The sequence below is a fragment of the Capsicum annuum genome, unplaced genomic scaffold (assembly GCF_002878395.1).
Source record: "Capsicum annuum cultivar UCD-10X-F1 unplaced genomic scaffold, UCD10Xv1.1 ctg81929, whole genome shotgun sequence".
NCBI lineage: Eukaryota > Viridiplantae > Streptophyta > Magnoliopsida > Solanales > Solanaceae > Capsicum > Capsicum annuum.
In genome coordinates, this window is record NW_025892684.1 from 283,303 (window position 1) to 307,086 (window position 23,784).

General features: G+C 37.6%; 1 pseudogene; it reads right to left on the bottom strand.

Annotated features, from left to right (window-relative positions):
- Positions 1-6,021: 6,021 nt before the first annotated feature.
- Positions 6,022-23,784, bottom strand: part of LOC107849375 — a 32,592-nt pseudogene continuing 14,829 nt past the window's right edge.

The window sequence follows — 23,784 nt, forward strand, 5'->3', positions numbered from 1 at the left end:
ATCTTTCAAAATTTTCATAAGAGTTAGCCCACACAAATTTAACCTTTTTCAATGTCAACCTAGTAAGTGGAGAAGCTATCAAAGAAAACCTCTTTACGAACCTCCTATAATATCTCGCTAAACCCAAGAAGCTCCAAATGTCGGTTGGAGTCACGGGTCTGGGCCATTTTCTCACTGCCTCAATCTTTTGGGGATCAACCTTAATTCCCTCACTAGACACAATTTGCCCAAAGAAAGAAATAGCATTAAGCTAGAATTCACACTTGGAAAATTTTACATACAACCTATGATCTTTGAGGGTCAAACTATAATTCAGAGGTGATTGGCATGATCCTCCTTACTCTTAGAATAAATCAAGATGTCTTCAATGAAGACTATGACAAAAAGATCTAAAAACTGATGAAACACCCTATTCATTAGATCCATGAAAGCTGCAGGGGCATTAGTCAATCTGAAGGACATGACTAAGAATTCATAATGGCCATATTGGGTTCAGAAAGCTATTTTGGGAATGTCAACCTCCCTAACCTTCAACTGATGATACCCCGAGTGAAGGTCAGTCTATAAAAACACTTAGTACCCTGAAGTTAGTCAAAGAGATCTTTAATTTTAAGAAGGGGATATTTATTTTTTATAGTGACCTTATTCAACTGACGGTAGTCTATACACATACGGAGGGAACCATCTTTCTTACGCACAAAGAGTACAGATGCACCCTAGGGGCGACACTAAAATAGATGAAGCCTTTATTAAGAAGATCTGCTTATTTCTCTTTCAACTCTTTCAATTCACCAGGAGCCATTTTATATGGTGGAATAGAAATTGGACGGGTGTCTGGAAATAAATCAATACCAAAATCTATCTCCCTATCGAGTGGTACCCCTGGGAGATCTTCGAGAAAGACTTCTGGAAATTTATTTACTATAGGGATAGACTGAAGAGAAGGACTTTCAGTATTTGAATCTTTTACTCGACAAATTTCCTCCATCTCATTTACAAACTCTTATGGATCCTCCTCCACCTTTGTACCATTAAACTTAGGCGGGTTCATCCTCATAAATTGACCCACTCGTGAAGCTTCAGATGTGACAGACGCAGACCCAACATCCTTCGACCGTCAATCTTAAGATGCCACCAATTGTGCAGTTATATGTATCGATTATCTGAACTCAACATTTGATATCTCTCTTTGGGGAGGTTGGGTGCGGTTAGTCCCAGACCGAGGAGCACTAGGTGCTCTGGGTGGACTGTTCTAAATAGGAGGGATTCCCGGAGTAGTAAAAAAATCAGGAGTTTGAGCCCTATTACGTGTACTCATCCCATGGGTGGGACGAACATCTTCAGTCTGGGTATTCTGACCATTAGAGCGACGTGGAGGCATGATTGCTTTTTTGAAATACAAGAGACATTGATTAGGGGACATTTCAGACTCTATAGCACGAACTAAATCACGAAGAAGGGAAATATTCCTAAATATTAGTAGCCTCTTGCCTATAAGTATGGCACGCTATACACCCATAAACAAAAATCTACCCGGCATAATTTCTCAGACACCCTGGGACTATGAACCATGCTTTGATACCAAGTTTGTCATGACCCAAACAAGGACCTGGCTGTGATGAGCATCCCGAGCTATAAAGGCCCGAGCACCCCTTTGTTAACAGGAAATTGTACACGTGTTCAAACAGTCATAAAGATAATGCAAAAATAGATTCATAGGAAACATGGTCAATACCATCATACAACTGAAAAGTCAAAGAATTCAATAAAACCTTCAACATCATCTGACATCTGTCTGCAAAATCTCATGTATATCAAAAGCAGTCATCACAACTAAAACTGGGACAAGGCCCCCAGTGGACCTAAACCAAAATAAATAACATATGACAGAAAGAAATAGGCCTTTTTGGAATAAAGAAGGCTCACCAACTGCACACACACTTCACTTTTGGCTGAAAACTCTATGGCTTTGTAGGACCTCTAGACTGAGCCTCAGACCCTGGAATATAGGGGGTTAGTGAAATTGTACTAGTACGCAGAGTAATTCAAAAATAAAATAGAATTCTTATATAACATAGATGAGAGCTATTATAAAATACTTTAATGCAAAATCATTCAAAAACAGATGGGCATAGTATAATGATTTTTCAACAAAAAGGCAACACTATTGAGCTAGATGGTACACCCTAAAATTTCACATTTTCACCAACTGCCAAGTTTCAGTTGCCGCCAATATTGGAGTATTAGTAAGGAAAGGACACACAAGATCACACAGCAGGGTGCCATAACCCCAATCAAGTCAATATATCCTGGTTGAGCTCAAGATCACAAAGCAGGGCTCCTAACTATTTATCCAAATTTGGGATGACATAGTACTAGGTACATGAGATCATAGAGCAGGGTACCAAGTTCCTATGTTGGCAATTCATGGTTTCCCGCATAGAGTCATCTAACACATGCTTTCTCTGGGTAACCATCTAACTCACATCAATTTAAGCTTTAAGTTTGATATAAGACAAAAAATGTATCATACTCACAATACTCTTCCTTTTTTCATTCGAGGCAATTCCTCCACACATTTTATGCAAATCATTATATGAACACCAATAAGACTCCCATACACCAAACATATGCATATCGATTCCCCAACAAGAAATAGTCAAGAAACTTCAACATTTACCAAGTAGTAGAAAATTATCCAAACACATTTTTTCTTGATAAAAAGGGATTTTAAAACTCAAGCTCTCAATACTTTAACAATAGCATTATGTGGAGTTCATAAACATCATCATGAGGAATAATGGATTCACAAATCATGTTCATAACACCTTTTAAAATTAAAGTCATATGTCCACAAATTCAACAATTGAGATATATAAGCAAACAACCCTATGATCTTTCAATATTCTTCTCAAAACCATATCACAATGCATGCTTTTTGTGTTAAAATGAAACCCCACTTATAATGGCATACATACTTACATAATTATTAAAAATTATTGTTTAAATTCGTATCAAAATCATGCCCATGCGATTTAGGACAACGCCACGTAGTTTAGATTAATTATTTTAGAGAGAAGAACCTGAATCTCGATTCGTTCCTTAGAAATCTTGAACTTAGAGGTTGGTTCTTGATTCTTTGTTCTTGAGGAAAATCCTAATTTTGATGATATGGATGAATGAGGAGTTATGTCCTTTGATTTGATGTAATTATGCATTAAAAAAAGTGTAAAAGACCCAAAAATCCCTTTAAAAACGGCTTTAGATCGCTAAACGGAGGTTCAGGACAGTTTGGGCGATGGACCATCACCCCAGGGATAGACCATTCCCCAAACCATCAGTTTTTTGCCAGAAAATGGACTTATTGCCTTAGTTAGGACAGTTGGGGTGACGGTCTGTCACTGGCCGACGGTCCGTCGGCCTTCCCGTCGCACTTTGGCATTTCGGATAGCTCACTGTAAAAGGGCCATAACTTTTTAATTCGATATTGGATTTAGGCAAAATTGGTGGCGTTCGAAAGAGGACTCATAGAACTTTCATTTGATATATAGTAGACACTCTAATTCGATATATACAAAAAGTTATGGTTGATTGAAATTTATCCAAGTTTAAACGCTCACCAAAACTCAATCGATAGGAAGGCTTTCAACTCGTCCTTGAGTTAAGAGACCTCTATGATCTTAATTCTTGCTCAACTAGATTCCCACACTTTATAGTTGATTAAAACATTACATTCACATTGGATTTATGGATTTTGGATTATTTACACATAGAAATAACGGTTTACGTCCAAGCCCGAAATATGGGGTGTTACAACTTTGTAGCTAATAGAAGAAAAGAGAACACAAATAGCAGAATTGTCCCAACCCGAACTAGGGCCTGGCCATGATGAATATCCAACCCATGAAGGCTCGGATGTCCCACTCTATCTGGTAATCGTGCACAACATTCATATAATAAAAGAAAAATGTGGAATTATAAATCGAATACGAAAACATTGTGATACTATGAAATTAGTTTAACAATGAAGGAAAACTCCAACAAAATCTAAAAAACATCTGACTCAGTCTGCGAGATCTCTACTAAATCTTGAAACAATACTATCTGAAGTCTGGGACAAGGCCCCCAGTAGACCAAAAATGTAGAATGATGAATATCTGTATGACATTAGGCCTTCTGGAATATAGAAGGCTCACCGTTGCACAATCTCTTCTGTTGTCTGAATTATCTACTTCTTATCTTGACCCCTAGACTATGCCTCAAAACCTGAGAGGTTGGAGGAGGGGTCAATACAAATGTACTGGTACGTAGAGCGAATCCAAAATACTCATTTATAATCAACATATATGAGAGCAATTTAAAACATTTCTTAAACATATCATATAGTAAGAAATCACAGGGGTATTTTAAAGACTTTGAAACATTTCTTTGAAACCATGACTCACTCTTTGTCTTACTTTTTAGCTAGATGGTACACCCTATAATCTATAATTCCACGGGCTATATGGAATCTGCCCTTGACTCGGCGGCCTAGCCCCCAATCCAAGTTTGCAGCAAGAATTGGAGTATCTATAAGGGGGACACGCAAGATCACACAACAGGGTGCCAAAATCCCTAATCAAGTCAATATGTCATGGTAGTGCACAAGACCACAAAGCAGGGCACCTAACCATAGTCCCAATTTTCGATAACATGAATCAAGGTACACAAGATCACAAAGCATGGTACCATAATCCCGTGTTAGCAAATCACGATTTCTAGCAAAGAGTCTTTCAACTCGTACTTTCTTTGGGTAACCATCTAAGTCTCTTAAATCAAACTCTAACTCTATTATGGCATACATTTATATGGTATCGTCATACCATTGGCTTGCAAGTCATAGTACCACATTAATTCTCTAACTTTTCATGCCATTTACAACATGCACATATATAAAACTTTCACACACATCAAACACATGCACCATGGTTCTCAACATGTAATAGTTTCAAGAAACCTTATCATTTATAAGTAATATCATGTCAATTGCAAAAACTCATGCTCTCGATGGTTTAAAACAAATATAGTGTGGGGTATAAAATATTATCATGGGGGATTTAAAGAATTCACAATTCATATACATCGCACCTTTTTGAAATTCAGATCACATGTTCACAATTCAACAATTGAAATATATGCAAGCGAACAACCCCATGATATTTCAATATTTCTTTCAAACCATATCACAAAACATGTTATTGATATTAAAACAAAATCCCACTTGTAAAAAGATATGTATACAGATAGATAGTAAGGTCTTGTGTAAATTCTTTTAAAAAATCATGCCCATGAAATTTGGGACAACACCACGTACCTCTATTTCGGAAAGTAAATGGATGATTCTTGGAGCCTACGATGCAAGGACTCAAATCTCCAATTATCTTCTAAAACCCACGGTTAAATCTTGAGCTATGAGGATTTTTAGTCTGAAATCTTAATGGAGTTTCTTGGGAGATTTTGATAAAAATAAACTTACTTTGGTGTTCTTGGGATTAAATCCCGTGTTAGAGATGAAAAGGGGTTGGAGAAGTACCATTTCAAACCTTAATGAGATGGAGTAAAAATATAACTGGTGCCCAATTTTATGGGCCACTGCGACACACCACAATCGCGGTGGCTCACTGGAAATCGCCAATTGGAAAATTGTCTCACTCCGTGATGTACCATGATCGCGTAGTCTCACTGGAAAATGATGAATACGAAATTGGGATCCTCCGCGATGCGCTAAACACCTGAATGATGATGTTTTACGACTAACATATAAAATAGCCATAACTCCCTCATCGGGTGTTCGTTTTGGATGAATCTTATATCAGCGGAAAGCTTATTCAGTCACCTACGTATATCAAAGAAAATTTAAAATTTAACAAATTCCACATGGAGTTGAGTATAATTAACTCTAGAAGCGCATGCTTGATACTTTTAGGGACAAATTTTAGCTTTGAAACTTTTGGGGCATTACAAGAATATTACCTATAGTAATTAAGATAAATTCCTGGGTTTGCAAGAAAGTACTGAAAAGTTTGGGAAGAACCTGGCCACTCTCCCACTAATATTAGATTGTTTGTTAGAAGAGGAGCAACTGGCTTCGAGCTTAGGATTATCTTTATACAACAAACGTAATCCATAATGCTTCTTTCCTCCCGAGAAGGTTAATGTAATGACCCCATAGTCATTTGGTGTTTTTCTATTTGCCTTAGATCTATCCCATAAGCTAGCAAAAGGTACCAAGAAAAAATTAAACTTGGGATAACTTTCTGAATGGTTGAATAAGGCAAGTTTTTGGGTGATACAAGACATCCCATCATCACATATTGGAGTCAAGTGAGCTGTGATGTCAATTAAGGGGCCAGGGCAACATACAACAAATCCCAAGAAGTTATCACCTACGTACCAATTTCCAGGCAAATTGATTGATACACTTGTACTAGTTCCCCGATGATAGAACCAACTTGGGCTGTCCTCCTCCCAACTTAAAAACACTCTTAACGACAAAGAATCTGAAGCACATATGTCATGTTGCAGTGATGAGATATTTTGAAACAACGAATTACATATCCAATCATTGGTCCAATCTGCATATATTGTATCTAACCACTTTGGAAATTCTAGCAACTGTGTAAGCCTCGTGCAATCTAATAATTTTAAGGATCGAAGAGCACCAAGTTGGTCTATGCTTCAAGGCAAATGTTCAAAATCATTTCATCTGAGATACAACTCTTTCAAAGAGTATAAGCATCCAATGTCTTCGAGAAGTCCTCTATCTATTAAATTGCAGTAACCAAGATTTTATAATTTAAGTTTTTTCAATAGGACAATGGAGGGCGGAAGCTATGAGATTAGAGTAAAGCTGGCATTAAGTTCCTTCAACATTCGTAAATCACCTATATTTTCTGGGAAGCTTTCAAGTGTTGAGCAGAATGACACATTAAGCTTCACCAAACCTGTCAACTTATAAATGCTGTTTGGAAGAGCTACAAGGTTATCCATAGAATTCAAATCAAGATCTGTACCACAAGATTGGTACTGCTGAATAATAGATAATGACAGTTCCCTTATCCAAGAGTCTCTCATCTTAATCTTTAACTTAGGATTCATTCTTTTGAGGATTTCTGGAAATTTCTCTAATCTAAAGCATTTCTCAAGATTCAGATATTCAAGAGACTTTGCTTTAACACATGGAAACCTCTCAAGGTTTCTAAAACCATACAAATTTAACTAAATGAGTTTTTTACCCTTAATGAGACGGAATAAAAATATAACTAGTGCCTGATTTTATGGGCCACCGCGATGCGCCATAATCGCGGTGGCTCACTACAAATTGTCAATCGGGAAATTATCTCACTCTGTGATGTGCCACTATCGAGGAGTCTCACTGGAAATTGACAAATGCAAAATTGGGATCCTCCACGATGCGCTAAACACCTGAATGACAATGTTTTACAACTAGCACATAAAATAGCCATAACCCCCTCACCGGGTGTTTGTTTTGGACGAATCTTATATCAACGGAAAGCTTATTCAGTCACCTAAGTAATGAAAAGTTAAAATTTAAATAATTCCATAGGGAGTTAAGTATAATTCACTCTAGAATCCCATGCTTGATACTTTTAGAGACAAATTTTAGCTTGGAAACTTTTTGGGCGTTACAATATTCCCCCTTGGGAACATTCGTCCCCGAATGTTTATGCGAAACACAAACAAGCATGACTTTAAGCATACTAAGGCATAGAAAGAATAAGGAAAGGATTGTACCTTCCATTTCTTCATCCATTGGGTCAAAAAGGTTTGTGTACCTAGTACTTATGTCAACTTCGGGTTCCCAAGTTGCTTCTTCAATTTTCTAGTTTCTCCATAACACTTTAACTGAGGCAATCTCTTTGTTTCTCAATTTTTTAACTTGGCGATCCAAAATTTCTATAGGCTCTTCTTTATAGGATAAGGAGTCTGTCACTTTGATTTCTTCGACAGGCAATACTAAAGAATGGTCTCCAATACAATTCTTCAACATAGATATATGAAAATCGGATGAACGGAGCCCAAACTGGCAGGCAATTCTAACTCATACGCGACTGTACCTACCCTTCTCAAAATTTGATATGGTCCTATGTAGCGAGGACTGAACTTACCTTTCTTCCCAAACCGCATGACTCCCTTCATGGGAGAAATTTTGAGAAACACCCAATCTCCAACCTCAAACTTTAAACCTCTTCTCCTAACATCGGCGTAGGACTTTTGATGACTTTGGGCTATCTTAAGTCATTCTCTAATGACTTTCACATCCTCCATTGTCTGATGAACAAGATCAGGCCCAAACATCTGCGTCTTACCCACTTCATACCACCTTATTGGTGACCTACATCTTCTTCCATACAACGCCTCAAATGGTGCCATCTTAATACTGGAATGGAAACTGTTATTATACGCAAACTCTATTAGGGGTAAGTGCTCCACCCAACTTCCTTTAAAATCAATCACACAGGCCCTCAACATGTCCTTAAGTATTTTAATGGTGCACTTAGCCTACCCATCAGTTTGAGGGTGGAAAACAGTGCTTAGGTTTACTTAGGTACCTAAGCCTCTCTGAAAAGACCTCTAAAATTGAGAAGAATACTGTGTACCTTGGTCGGATATGATGGACACAGGTTCCCCATGCAAATGAACTATTTTGGCAATAAACAACTTGGCCTAATCCTCTCCCGAGTAGTTAGTCCTGACAGGTAGAAAGTGGGCTTACTTGGTTAGCCTATCTACAATTACCCAAATGAAATCATACTAGTTTCGGGACCTCGGAAGCCCTGTAATGAAGTCCATATTAATTATCTCCCACTTCCACAAGGGTAAAGCTATCTCTTGGGAAGAACCACTTGGCCTCAAATGCTCTAGTTTAACTTGTTGGTAATTTAAATAGTTGGAAATAAAGTCAGCCACATCATGCTTCATATTATTCCACCAATACATAGATTTCATATCATGGTACATCTTAGTAGAGCCTGGGTGAACAACATACCTCAAAGTGTGAGCTTTATCAAGGATTCTCTTCCTCAGACCATCTATATCTGGCACTCACAACCTACCTTGATATCTCAAAATTCCATCACCGCCAATATGAAACGACATCACCTTCTGCTGACCCACATCACTCTTTATCTACATCAAGATAGGATCTTCAGCCTGCTTTTCTTTAACTTCTGCACAAAAGGATGATTTAGCTATCTTATGCACCATCACCCCTCCATCTTTTAAATCTAAGAGTCGCACTCCAAGATTTGCAAGTCAATGAACATCCTTCATCATTTCTCTCTTTCCTTCCTCAACTTGAGAGAGGCTATCCATAGACAATCTACTAGGGGCATCGGGTACCACATTTTCCTTACCTGGATGCTAGTGTAGGCTTATGTCATAGTCTTTTGAAAGTTCCAACTATCGTCTCTGCCTGAGATTCAACTCTTTCTGTAAGAAAGCATACTATAAACTCTTATGGTCATTAAATATATCAACATGCACCCCATACAAATAGTATCGCCAGATCTTAAGTACAAAAACCACAACCGCTAATTCCAAGTCCTGAGTAGGGTAGTTCCGCTCATGCACCTTCAACTGCTTAGATGCATAAGCCACTACATTACCGTGTTGCATAAGAACACACCCAAGTTCTACTCGGAATGCATCACAGTATACAACAAAACCTTTTGTACCCTCTGGAAGAGTCAAAATAGGAGCAGTAGTCAACTTGTCTTTCAGCTTCTCAAAACTATCCTCACAAGAGTCAGACCAAAATACTTCACCTTTTTTTGAGTCAACTTAGTAAGTGGTGCAGCTATGGAAGAAAAACTCTCTACGAATCTTCTATAATAACCCGCCAAACCCAAGAAGCTTTGAATATTGGTTGGAGTCGTGGGTCTGGTCCATTTCCTCATTACCTTAACCTTTTGGGTATTAACCCGAATCCCCTCACTAGACACAATATGCCCCAAGAAAGCAATAGCATTCAACCAGAATTCACACTCAGAGAATTTTGCATACAACTTATGATCTTTGAGAGTCTGAAGAATAATCCGAAGGTGATTGGCATGCTCCTCCTCATTTTTGGAGTAGATCAAGATGTCATCGATAAAAACTATGAAAAATAGGTCTAGAAACTAACGACAAACCCTGTTTATTAGGTCTATGTAAGCTGCAGAAACATTAGTCAACTCGAAGGACATGACCAAGAATTCATAATGACCATATCTGGTTCGGAAAGTTGTTTTAGGAATGTCTAACTTCCTTACTTTCAACTGGTGATAGCCCGAACAAAGGTCTATTTTAGAAAAACACTTAGCACCATGAAGCTGATCAAAAAGATCATCGATTCTAGGAAGAGGATATTTATTTTTCATTGTGACCTTATTCAACTGGCGGTAATCTATGCATATATGCAGGCAACCATCTTTCTTCTGCACGAAAAGTACAGGTGCACCCAATGGAAAAACACTAGGTCTGATAAAACCTTTATCTAGGAGATCTGCTAGCTATTCTTTTAACTTTTTTAACTCTGTAGGAGCTATTCTATATGGCGGAATAGAAATAGGATGGGTATTTGGCATACATCAATGCCAAAATCTATCTCCCTATCAGGTGGAATTCCTGGGAGATTATCTGGAAAAACTTCTGGGAATTCATTCACTATAGGAATAGACTAAAGAGGAAGACTTTCGGTGTTAGAATCTTTAACCCATATAAGATGATACAAGAAACCTTTGGAAATGAGTTTACGTGCCCTGAGATAAGATATGAAGTGCCTTTTAGGTACTAAAGAGTGCCCTTCCCACTCTATTGCTGGCTCATTCGGAAAACAAAAGGTAACCTTCCAGGTTCTACAGTCTAGTGTAGCATAACACGAATAGAGCCAGCCCATCCCTAGGATAGCATCAAAATCAACCATATCAAGCTCTATAAGATCTGCCACAGTATCCCGACTAAGAATAGACACTGCATAATTTTTATATATCCTCCTACCCACAATAAAATCACCCACTGGGGTGGAGATAGAGAAAGGATCGGTAATGACTTCAGGCTCAAACCCAAAACCAACAACCACATATCGGGTCACATAAGATAAGGTAGACCCGGGATAAAGCAACATATATACATCACGAGAAAAGATTTGTAACATATCGGTGACCACATCTGGAGAGGCCTCTGCCTCCTGGCGATTGGTTAAAGCATAGATCTGATTGCAACCTCTCTCGGCAGCCGAAGTGGCTCCCTTCTAAGGTACTGGTGCAGAAGAATTTGCCTATGAATTGGCTCCCCCAACATTAACTTTTGTATCAGGAAAATCTCTCTGAAGGTGTCCCACCTGACCACAAGAATAATAATTTCTCCTCTCGAAGTAACACTTTTGAGGATGATTCTTCCCATAGGTGTTACAACAGGGAAAAGATCTGGCGGGCTGCGCCACACTGGCCTACGACTGAGTGTCCTAAGCTCTGGGTCCCTGACTAGTCTGAAAACTCTGAGATCGCCTATCAACTGGGGGTCTGGGCACTGGGGCGCTAGCTGCAGACTGCGCCTTGCTCCAAAACTTCTTGTTTTGCCATTTACTGCCCCAGTTACCACTCTGTGGCTGACTGTGGTTCTAATTTGCTGTTCTGGCTTTCTTCACCTGGCTATATTTCTCTCTACATTCAGACATTTTCTTATTGTTCTCTTTTAGCTATTGCATATGGACTGGCAATCTAGCAAAGTCCACCTCCCTATTTAGCATTGCCCCTTGACATTCAAGTGCTAGATCATCGAAAAGGCCAAATGCAAATTTCCTCATCTGGGCCCCCATATTTCCTATCATTTCTGGTGTATAACGAACTAGTTGATTAAACTTCAGAGTGTACTCATGGACACTCATCTTCCCTTGTTTAAGATTCATAAATTCCTCTACTTTGGCTTCCATCAACTCTAGAGGAAAGAATTGGTCAAGAAAAGCTCCCAAGAACTCATCCCAAACTGTGGGTTCAGCACTCTCCCCTTTCGTATCCTCCCACTCATTGTACCATTGGTTCACTACATCCTTAAGTTGGTACACTGCTAAATCAACCCCTTCCACCTGATCCACATGCATAACTCTGAAAATCTTCGCTATTTCATCTAAGAACTCCTGGGGCTCCTCTTCTACTTTAGTGCCAGAAAATTTGGGCAAGTTTATTCTTATGAACTGGCCCACCCTAGTGGCCTCAAAAGTGACAGATGCAGATCCAGTATCTTTTGACCTCTGAGTCTACGCGGCTACCAGCTGTGCAAGCATGTGAATGGACTGCCTGAATTCTGCATTCTATATGTCCCTCTGAGAAGACTGGGGATGGTTAACATTTGTCCTCAGAGCTCGAGGAGGACTGGTCGGGACTGGAGGTACTCCCGGAGTAGGAACAGGTTCTGGGGTGTGGCTCTGTTAAGGGTCCACATGCCATGAGTGGGGCAGACTTCATCATCCTGAGTATCTTGGTTGCTGGAACGACGAGGAGGGATGACTATTTTCTGAAATACAATGGATCACTAATTAGGGGACAACTCTAATTCAGACTCTAAAGCACAAACTAAATCACAAAGAGGGGAAACACTTTCCTAAACGCCTATTAGCTTCCAGCTTATAAGTTGGGCGCGCTACACACCCATAAATAAGACTTTACCCAATGCGATTTCACAGACACCCTGGGACCATAAACCATGCTCTGATACTAAGTTTTTCATGACCCAAACTAGGGCCTGGCCGTGACGAGCATTCGACCCATGAAGGCCTGGATGTCCCACACTATCTGATAATCATGCACAACATTCATATAATAAAAGAAAAATGCGGAATTATAAATCGAATACGAAAACATGGTCATACTCTAAAATTAGTTTAACAATGAAGGAAAACTCCAACAATATCTAAAAAACATCTAACTAAGTCTGCGAAATCTATACTAAATCTTAAAACAATACTATCTAAAGTCTGGGACAAGGCCCCCAGTAGATCAAAACTGTAGAATGATGAATATCTGTAAGACATTAGGCCTTCCGAAATATAGAAGGCTCACCACTTCACAATCTCTTCTGTTGTCTGAATTATCTACTGTTTATCTTAACCCCTAGACTGTGCCTCAGAACCTGAGAGGTTGGAGGAGGGGTCAATACAAATGTACTGGTACGCAGAGCTAATCCAAAATAGTCATTTATAATAAACATATATGAGAGTAATTTAAAACAGTTCATAAACATATCATATAGTAAAAAATCACATGGGCATTTTAAAGACTTTGAAACATTTCTTTGAAACCTTGACTCACTCTTTGTCTTACTTTTTAGCTAGATGGTACACCCTATAATCTATAATTCCACGGGCTATATGGAACCTGCCCTTGACTCGGCGGCCAAGCCCCCAATCCAAGTTTGCCGCAAGGATTGGAGTATCTATAAGGGGGAAATGCAAGATCACACAGCACGGTGCCAAAATCCCTAATCAAGTCAACATGTCATGGTAGTGCACAGGACCATAAAGCAGGGCACCTAACCATAGTCCCAATTTGGGAAGACATGAATCAAGGTACACAAGATCACAAAGCATGGTACCATAATCTCGTGTCAGCAAATCACGGTTTCTAGCATAGAGTCTTTCAACTCGTACTTTCTTTGGGTAACCATCTAACTCTCTTAAATCAAACTCTAACTCTGTCATGGCTTACATTTATATAGTATCGTCATACCATTGACTTGCAAGTCATAGTACCATATCAATTCTTCAACTTTTCATGCCCTTTACAAAATGCACATATATAAATCTTTCACACACATCAAACACATACACCATGGTTCTCAACATGTAATAGTTTCAAGAAACCTTATCATTTATGATTAATATCATGTCAATTGCAAAAACTCATGCTCTCGATGGTTTAACACAAGTATAGTGTGGGGTATAAAACATTATCATGGGGGATTTAAAGAATTCACAATTCATATACATCGCACCTTTTTGAAATTCAGATCACATGTTCACAATTCAACAATTGAAATATATGAAAGCCAACAACCCCATGATATTTCAATATCACAAAACATGTTATTGATAGTAAAACAAAACCCCACTTGTAAAAAGATATGTATACGTATAGATAGAAAGGTCTTGAGTAAATTCTTTTCAAAAATCATGCCCATGAAATTTGAGACAACCCCACGTACCTCTATTTCAGAAAATAAATGGAGGATTCTTGGAGCCTACGATGCGAGGATTCCAAATCTCCAATTATCTTCTAAAATCCACGGTTATATCTTGAGCTATGAGGATTTTTAGTCTGAAACCCTAGTGGAGTTTCTTGAGAGATTTTAATGAAAATAAACTTACTTTGGTGTTCTTGGGATTAAACCCAGTGTTAGAGATGATAAGGGATTGGAGAAGTACTATTTTTACCCTTAATGAGACGGTGTAAAAATATAACTGGTGCCCGATTTTATGGGCCACCACGACACGCCAAAATCGAAGTGGCTCACAGGAAATTTCCAATTGGGAAATTGTCTCACTCCGCGACGTGCCACGAATGCGGAGTTTCATTGGAAATTGACGAATACGAAATTGGGATCCTCCGCGACGCACTAAACACCTGAATGATGATTTTTTACAACTAGCATATAAAATAGCCATAACTCCCTGACCGGGTGTCCGTTTTGGACGAATCTTATATCAACGTAAAGCTTATTCAGGCACCTACGTAATGAAAAGTTCAAATTTAAAGAATTTTGTAGGGAGTTGAGTATAATTAACTCTAGAAGCGCATGCTTGATACTTTTAGGGACAAATTTTAGCTTGGAAACTTTCGGGGCGTTACAAGAATATTACCTATAGTAATTAAGATAAATTCCTGGGTTTGCAAGAAAGTACTGAAAAGTTTAGGAAGAACCTGGCCACTCTCCCACTAATATTAGATTGTTTGTTAGAAGAGGAGCAACTGGCTTCAAGCTCAGGATCATCTTCATACAACAAACGTAATCCATAATGCTTCTTTCCTCCCGAGAAGGTTAATGTAATGACCCCATAGTCATTTGGTGTTTTTCCATTTGCCTTAGATCTATCCCATAAGCTAGCAAAAGGTGCCAAGAAAAAATAAAACTTGGGATAACTTTCTGAATGGTTGAATAAGGCAAGTTTTTGGGTGATACAAGACATCCCGTCATCACATATTGGAGTCAAGTGAGCTGTGATGTCAATTAAGGGGCCAGAGCAACATACAGCTAATCCAAAGAAGTTATCACCTACGTACCAATTTCCAGGCAAATTGACTGATACACTTGTACCAGTTCCCCGATGATGGAACCAACTTGGGCTGTCCTCCTCCCAACTTAAAAACACTCTTAACGACAAGGAATCTGAAGCACATATGTCATGTTGCAGTGATGAGATATTTTGAAACAACGAATTACATATCCAATCATTGGTCCAATCTGCATATATTGTATCTAACCGCTTTGGAAATTCTGGAAGCTGTGTAAGCCTCGTGCAATCTAATAATTTCAAGGATCGAAGAGCACCAAGTTGGGCTATGCTTCGAGACAAATGTTCAAAATCATTTCCACTGAGATACAACTCTTTCAAAGAGTATAAGCATCCAATGTCTTCGGGAAGTCCTCCATCTATTAAATTGCAGTAACCAAGATTCAATAATTTAAGTTTTTTCAATAGGACGATGGAAGGAGAAAGCTGTGAGATTAGAGTAAAGCTGGCATTAAGTTCCTTCAACATTCGTAAATCACCTATCTTTTCCGGGAAGCTTTCAAGTTTTGAGCAGAACGACACATTAAGCTTCACCAAGCTTCACCAAACCTTTCAACTTATAAATGCTGCTTGGAAGAGCTACAAGGTTATCCATAGAATTCAAATCTAGATCTGTACCACAAGACTGGTACTGTTGAATAATAGATAATGACAGTTCCCTTATCCAAGAGTCTCTCATCTTAATCTTTAACTTAGGCTTCATTCTTCCGAGGATTTCTGGAAATTTCTCTAATCTAAAGCACCTCTCGAGATCCAGATATTCAAGAGACTCCGCGTTAACACATGGAAACCTCTCAAGGTTTCTACAACCATACAAATTTAACTGAATGAGTTTTTTGCAATATCCTAAGGTAGGGCAAACCTCTTTAAGAATAGTACATTCCTTCATATTTAAATACTCCAAATTTGGCATTCCCATGAAATCTGGTGTTTTTTTCAGCCTTCTGGAGTAGCTGAGATCTAGCTCTTGTAGATACGGCAAATGCTGCTATTCGGAACACAGAAAGAAATTGAACTTTTTAGTTAAGCTTATGACGGGAAGAATATTTGAAAGAAAACGGCATAAAGATAATGAGTAATAATATGAGAACAACCTAAAATAATATAAAATATATTAATTTGGCATTATGAAACTAATAATATATTTCATTTTAACAGAGACGTCACAATTCTATGACAAGCCAAAATAGAATGTATCTCAAATAACAAGGTACATACCGGTCTTTTCGTCCATAAGTCATGCAGCAAATTCCACCGGAGATCAAAATGAACAAGCCTTTGGGGTTTAAAATTTTCAGGCAGTGCAACCCAACGATAGAGATCCCAGACAACCCACCGCAAGTTGTTGGACAAGTATTCAATGAAGTCGTTGGGAATGTCTTCCGAATCAATCGAAGAGGGGGGTGAAGATAAGTAGTTTCGCCGACCATCACATATGTATAATATCCTAAGCCTTTTCATATTTTGCATTGCCTCTTTATTAAAGTGGATTTGTTCAAAATAAGTAAATCAGATTGCTTCCATTTCCATGGTTCCCTGGTAAAAAGATCATCAGTCAACAAATCATAACTTAAGATGTCATGTACAATCAGCGTACCATTTAACAAAATTTAAGGTACAAAGTTAGTCATGTCTTTCTTAAGAAGTACATCGTTTATGAGAAATGTTATGTCAATTAATTCTATTTTCTAATGATACATTTTTTGGGAAGTTCTTTGGATTCGAGACAAAAAAAAGTTTCATGCTCTAATAAAACAAAACAGTGACTAACTTACCGTACTGTCCACCATCACTTCTTTGAAATCTTCAATGTCCCATAATCTGCTAAGCTCGCTTTGATGCTTTTGCAATTTCAGTATGTATTTACCCATATCTTGTATTAAGTCATGCATTTGAATCGTACCATAGTAAGAGATGAACGCAAGAGACCTGTCAATTAAGACACGTAATCCAGTTTTTTCTCCAGAATAACAACTCTCAAGAATTTGTATGATGTGATCCTGTTGTTTCCCTCGAAAGAAGCATGCTATATCTAGAAAAATATCTCTTTGTGTGGTCTCTAGTCTATCATAGCTAATTCTACGTTTTTCAATGATTTCTGAATTGGAGTGAATTTTCATTTGCTCTATAGCACTTCTCCACTCAGCTGCATCCCTCTTATGTAAGAAAGAACCCCACACTTTCAGGGCCAAAGGAAGGCCTTTAGCATGACGTACAATTTCCAATGAGAGCTTCTCAAAACATTCATCTGGAACTTCATCTTTGAACGCATATTGATTGAACAATGTAATAGATTGGCGATCATCTATTGTCGTCACTTCATATACTACATCATTCTTCCCAATCAAATGCTTGTCTCTAGTTGTTGTTATTATTCTACTGTGCTATTGCCATACCAACTGATATCCCCTGGTAGGTAATCCAAATGGTTTTTGAGATCTATGTCATCAAGCACAACTAAAACCTTCTTAAAACGAAGTCTTCGAGTTATCATGTTATTTCCGTCCTCCTTATTATTCACGTAATTGTCTTTCTTCATTAACAGTTCGGAAAGAAGGATATTTTGTAAAGAATGTATTTCAAATTTGTTTTCTTTAATATCCGCAATGAAACAAGCAGCTTCAAATTGTTATGAGAGTTTGTCAAAAATTGCCCTTGCTATTGTTGTTTTACCAATTCCCCCCATGCCCCAGATCCTCACAATCCGGACATCATTGATTTCTAGCTGTAGTTGGGATTTTACTTCCTTCAGATGAGTATCTATTCCCACAACATCTTGCAAATAAGATACTGAAGTCTTGCATAATTTGGACAAAATTTGGTTAACAATTTGTTGAATATTCTCTGATTCAACCCTACATAAGTAAGAAAATTAATTGTAGGTAATATAAGCATTTATTTACATAAAAAGTGCTGTAAAACACTTTATATGTAATAAGTATCACATTTTGATTGATGTGCTAAAACTGAAAATAAATTGATGATCTGTTTAGTAAAGAAATGTTGTCATACACTCTCTTAAAAAATGATTTAAATGCATAAAGAAATCAATACTTGATACAGAAGTTGTTTGTAAACACATAATTGCTGAGTTAATGTGGAGAACTATTTTTCCTATAACACTGATATATGCTGAGTGAAAGAGAGAATGCTGATAAAAACATGTAAAATAAAAGTATTGTGGAAAGAAAAATTATAAAATGAGATAACACATAAGCATGCCCTTTAACTTGGTCTCAGCTCACATCTATTCCCTCCAACTTTGAGCTAGACACTTAAACTTGTATAAAGTTGAAATAGTAGGCATACACGTCCTGTGACATTTACTTGGCAATCTTGAATTGCCACGTAAATACAACATAGGATGCATGTGTCTATGTTAGAGTTGTAACCCAAATTTTGTTGATCCGGCCCAAAAAATTTCGCAGTGTGACCCTTGTTTGTGATTTTCAATGGGACCTGTGGTGGTAGCGTAGGGATCAGGCCAATAGGTTCAAGGACCTTTACGTTTTTTGGGTCTAGAAATTATTTGTATACACATGTTATATAAGTGCATTTAGTGGGTTATTTTGTGTATCCAGAAAATACTCATTCTCCACATTGTACTCCTCTCCTTTCATTATAGTGAAACATCCTCTGCCTCTGCCTGTGGTTTTTTCCGTAAGGGTTTCCACATAAATCTGTGTGTTCTTGTTTTCTTTATGCTTGTGGTTTGCTTTATTTTTTCCCAATTCCTAACAAACTTGATACGATAAATACTTGAAAATACAAGAAAAGGCACAAAACATACACCAAAACAGTCCACAAGTTCAAAGAACAGAGGACCCTTTTGATGATCACTCTCAGATTCAACAAATACAACAAGAATACAAGATAAAAATAGTGTATTTCACACTAAAACAGCCAATAACACAACAATAACGTGAAGAAAAAGATGAACAACAATAACACAAGTTTCAGATTCAATAAAGGATCCAAAACAGTCCACTACACAAGATAACAACAACAAAAGTAAAGATAGAAAGTGAGACATATATTATTACAAGGCCTAAGAACTAGGGTGTGTATTAAACAACTAAACCCTTAGAAACATGTAATAAGAACACCTACACTCTTCATGGACACAAGAGGAACCTTAATCTCGCAAGCACCCAACGTTCCAAGCTAAGAACGAATAACATAAGTGATTCCACACTTGGAGTTCACCTAATTTCAGGTTTGCCTCTTGGAGAAGAGAAGAGTTGTGTTACCCACTCTCAAAATATCATCAACAACTAATGAATGAAACCCTAAGTGGTTCTATATATAGTATATTACAAAGTGGAAGTCAAAAATGACCAAAAGACCCTTTAATGAGTGGGCGCCCATAAAGTATAATATGTTGGCTGATTTTTGGTGCATTTAGGTCCTCTTTTGCACTTCAATTGCACACACCAAGTCTTGGATCCAACATATGCCCTCATGAGTCACTCTACGTGATCGTACTTGTATCATCCTCCCTTTCTTGAAAAGAATTCGATCTCAAATCCGCACCTTGGAAAATCAAGAGAAGATAAACAAATACACATCCTTATGACACGAGGGTTAGGGTTAGCAAAATAAACAATTAGCATTATCATGCCATGGTGGTACACACTTGAAGTACAACTAAGGATCATTTGTGTTAATTATGAAAATATTTTGTACAACATCACAAAGTAAAGGCCTCGGATGAACATCAAGAAATAAGGAACAAAAATTGAGACTACGCCTGTCATACAATGTATATCCAATAACATCATGAATATCATAGGTAGTGAAGAAAGTCACCAAATACACGATTCTCATTCAAGATGTATTCACGAGTAGGAACGCACAATGAGAGAAAGGAAAATTGTAAGCATGTAGGACCTATCTTTTTCTAATCACTTCCTGAGGGAAGGCATTCCATCAAGGGATTCATACCAATAGGGAGAATATAGAAACTAGCATGCATCAATCCAATCCAAGAAAAATAGTTTGCCCAAGAACTTGATTTCCCTCTACAAAGGAAGTTAAGCACGCTCCCAAGAGTCCCACAAGTTACTTTAATTTGTTCAACCCCATGAAGGTGAAAAGAAGCCTTTAATATCCTTGGACCCTTCCACAAACAAGAATACAACTTGTCATCCATAAGTTGTGATTCACATAACTTAAGTACAAGTGTGTCAAACATGGATGCAAGAATATGATGGGAAATACACCAAAGAGACAATGACATCTTTGTCCTAGGGTCCTCGAGAAGACACGAACCACCATTAACATCAAAGGGATCATAATTCAAGTCACCACATTTATTAAGAACGGGTGGGCTTTCATGCAAAGGAGTACAAGCAAAATTATTTTTCAAGGAATAATCACAATTTGGGTTTCCCAAGTAATTAAGAAAATTATGGTCATCTTTACCCGATTGACTATTCCTTTCCAAGACTACACATTCCCTACCCTTAAGAGTACTTTCATCTTCCAAGAAGAGATTTCTATCTTGAGGAGGAATGTTGTCACACCATAGTGGGTTAGCATATAGGCTATAGATTCTAAGACAAGCCATACCGTCCACATCACTTGCACCACTAGGTTAATTAGGAGTGAATAAACTATCTTTAAACAAGACATTGTACTAAAGAGTGAATGATCTAACCTGCGGACAGATTTGGAACTTTCACTCTCTAAGAAATCATTATCAAGTTCCAAAGATATGTCAAGTACATGATTAACCCTATGATCCAAACAAACATTAGAATCTTTACAACAACATAGGCTCACGAGTTCACTCCCTTTTCCTTGGCCAACATCTTCAAATTATTCACTCACTTAAGATTCATTAATCACATCACACATATCCTCAAGTGGCGGGAAAGTTTTACTCACAAGTTGCGCAACACAATTTTCACACAATGATGTACTTTCATTCAACACAATAGCTTCAACACTAAGTAGACATAAATCGATCTTACTAGAAGAGTCAATTCGGTTATCTATATGATCAACTAGTGTATCCACTCACACAATATGTACATCATCCATAATTGGCAAGGAATCAATATACTCATATGTAGGTAAGCTATTACTCACACTCAATGGCTTATTATCCTCGCGATCATCATTCATATGCACCAAAGTGTAAGATTTAGCTATTTTACCTTGACGTTCATGAGTATGTTCATCTTTACCTTGGTATAAGAGTCCTTCACAAGCTTGGGTAGCAATTGGCGTATAATTTTAATGTGTTATTTCATATATTCAATATTGTCATCGATGTGATCAAATGTGGCATTGAAATTATGGGCAGCCATTGTACCTAACAAAAAGACACAACAAACAAACTTGTTAGATCAAAAATGCCTCACCACACTCTCACTCTCAGTTTTACCTCGTACTTGGTTTCATAAGTGTTGAAAGCCGGCTTGTACTTCGTGAGTGCTTGAGGGTTGGGCCTACTCTTGTCCGGAATGGATTTTTGTTTGAAACTCAAACGAAATCTTGTAGGACTTGAGTCAAGAGCTAACAACAAATTCAAAATGATAAAAGCACACAACAAATGTAAACATGAACAAACGGACACAAAACTAACTTACAAGCTAGTAGGAGATTAGTAGGTTGTCAATTAGTGTTCGAACCAACAAACGAAACTAAGAGACAATAAAATAAAACTAAGAAATCTAAAATTTGAGCTTAATTATGTTGCGTGAATAGTAAAACATGATGACGTGATAGCCACATAATTGGTCACGGTCCTCGCATAATTTTTGTTGTCCAATTTCAAGTCTTGGTCAATTTTTCAATTTGAACTTTGGTGGAATTTGTTTAAGGAGGGAAATTCAAACAAGTCTTGGAGCCCTTTTTAAATTTTAAGTTTTCAAGACTTGACTTTCTTGTCCTTTCTCCTGAAAAAATGGAATTTGGTTTCCCTTAAATCATGGAAAGTTGGTTCAAAAGTGATGTAAAGTCTTTTAGTGGTTGGGGGTCTTTCAAGACTAACAATTACTTACACCTTTTTCCTTTACCTTTTAGGACCTATCACATACTTTATGTCATAACAAAAGATGAAGGTGGTGAAGACTTCAAGAACAAAAACCACCACACCAAGAACAATAACAACAATCTTCAAGAACAACAATAATTCCAAAGTACAACTCCGATCCACAACAACAATTCCACCAACACACGTTCAATCCTTTAGTGTTGTATTTTTTGTTTTAGCAAGAGATAAAGATTGTGATAAACTTCAAGAACAACAACAACAATCACCCCAAGAACAAAAACTAAATCCACACATCCAAGAATAACCAACAACAACCAAATGGCCAAAAGAGTCCACCACAACAATGTTCAACACAATCGGTCAAGTCTTTGGTCACAATAACAACATAAACATTTAAAGCTCAAACTTAGATATATACTCCATATGTTAGTGAAGAACAAAACTAACACTAGAAACACTTAATACAAGTAAAAATCTCGTCCAATACATAACAACAACACAATTTCTGCCACGACACAAAAATGGATAGATTGTTTTTTTTTTTTGGATTTTTCAACTAACGAGCCCAAGATTGATCTTGTGGAAACAATATCAATCCAATCTTTGATACCAAATGATACGATAAGTACTTAGAAATACAAGAAAAGATATAAAACATAGACCAAAACAGTCCACAAGTTCAAAGAACAGAGGACCCCTTTGATGACCACTCTCGAATTCAACAAATACAACAAGAATACAAGATAAAAATAGTATATTTCACATCAAAACAGACAAAAACATAACAATAACGTGAATAATAAGACGAACAAAAATAACACAAGTTTTAGATTTAATGAAGGACCCAAAACAATTCACTACAAAAGATAACAACAACAAAAGTAAAGATAGAAAGTGAGACATATATTATTACAAGGCCTAAGAACTAGGGTGTGTATTAAACACCTAAATCCTTAGAAATATGTAATAAGAGCACCCACACTCTTTGTGGACACAATAGGGACCTTAATCTCCCAAGCACCCAACGTTCCAAGCCAAGAACAAAAAACGCAAGTGATTCCACACTTGGTGTTCACCTAATTTGTGGAAGACAAAAATGACTAAAAGTCCCTTTAATGAGTGGGCACACATCAAGTGTAATATGTTAGCTGATTTTTGGTGTATTTAGGTCCTATTTTGCACTTAAATTGCACACACCAAGTCTTGGATCCAACATATGCCCTCATGAGTCCATCTACGTGATCATACTTGTATAAAAATTGGTATCTGATACAAGAATAATGGCTGCCTTAGCTTTCGACGACATCATTCAAAGTCACTATGTAAAGAATCAAGCTTTGGTTGCATGGAGGGAATGTTATCATACTTGGAGTGGATGTTTTGAGCCTACCATTGATCAAACCCGAGTGTGAAAGATTGCTTGGAGCCTTGAAGACTTAAGGACTCTCGGGTT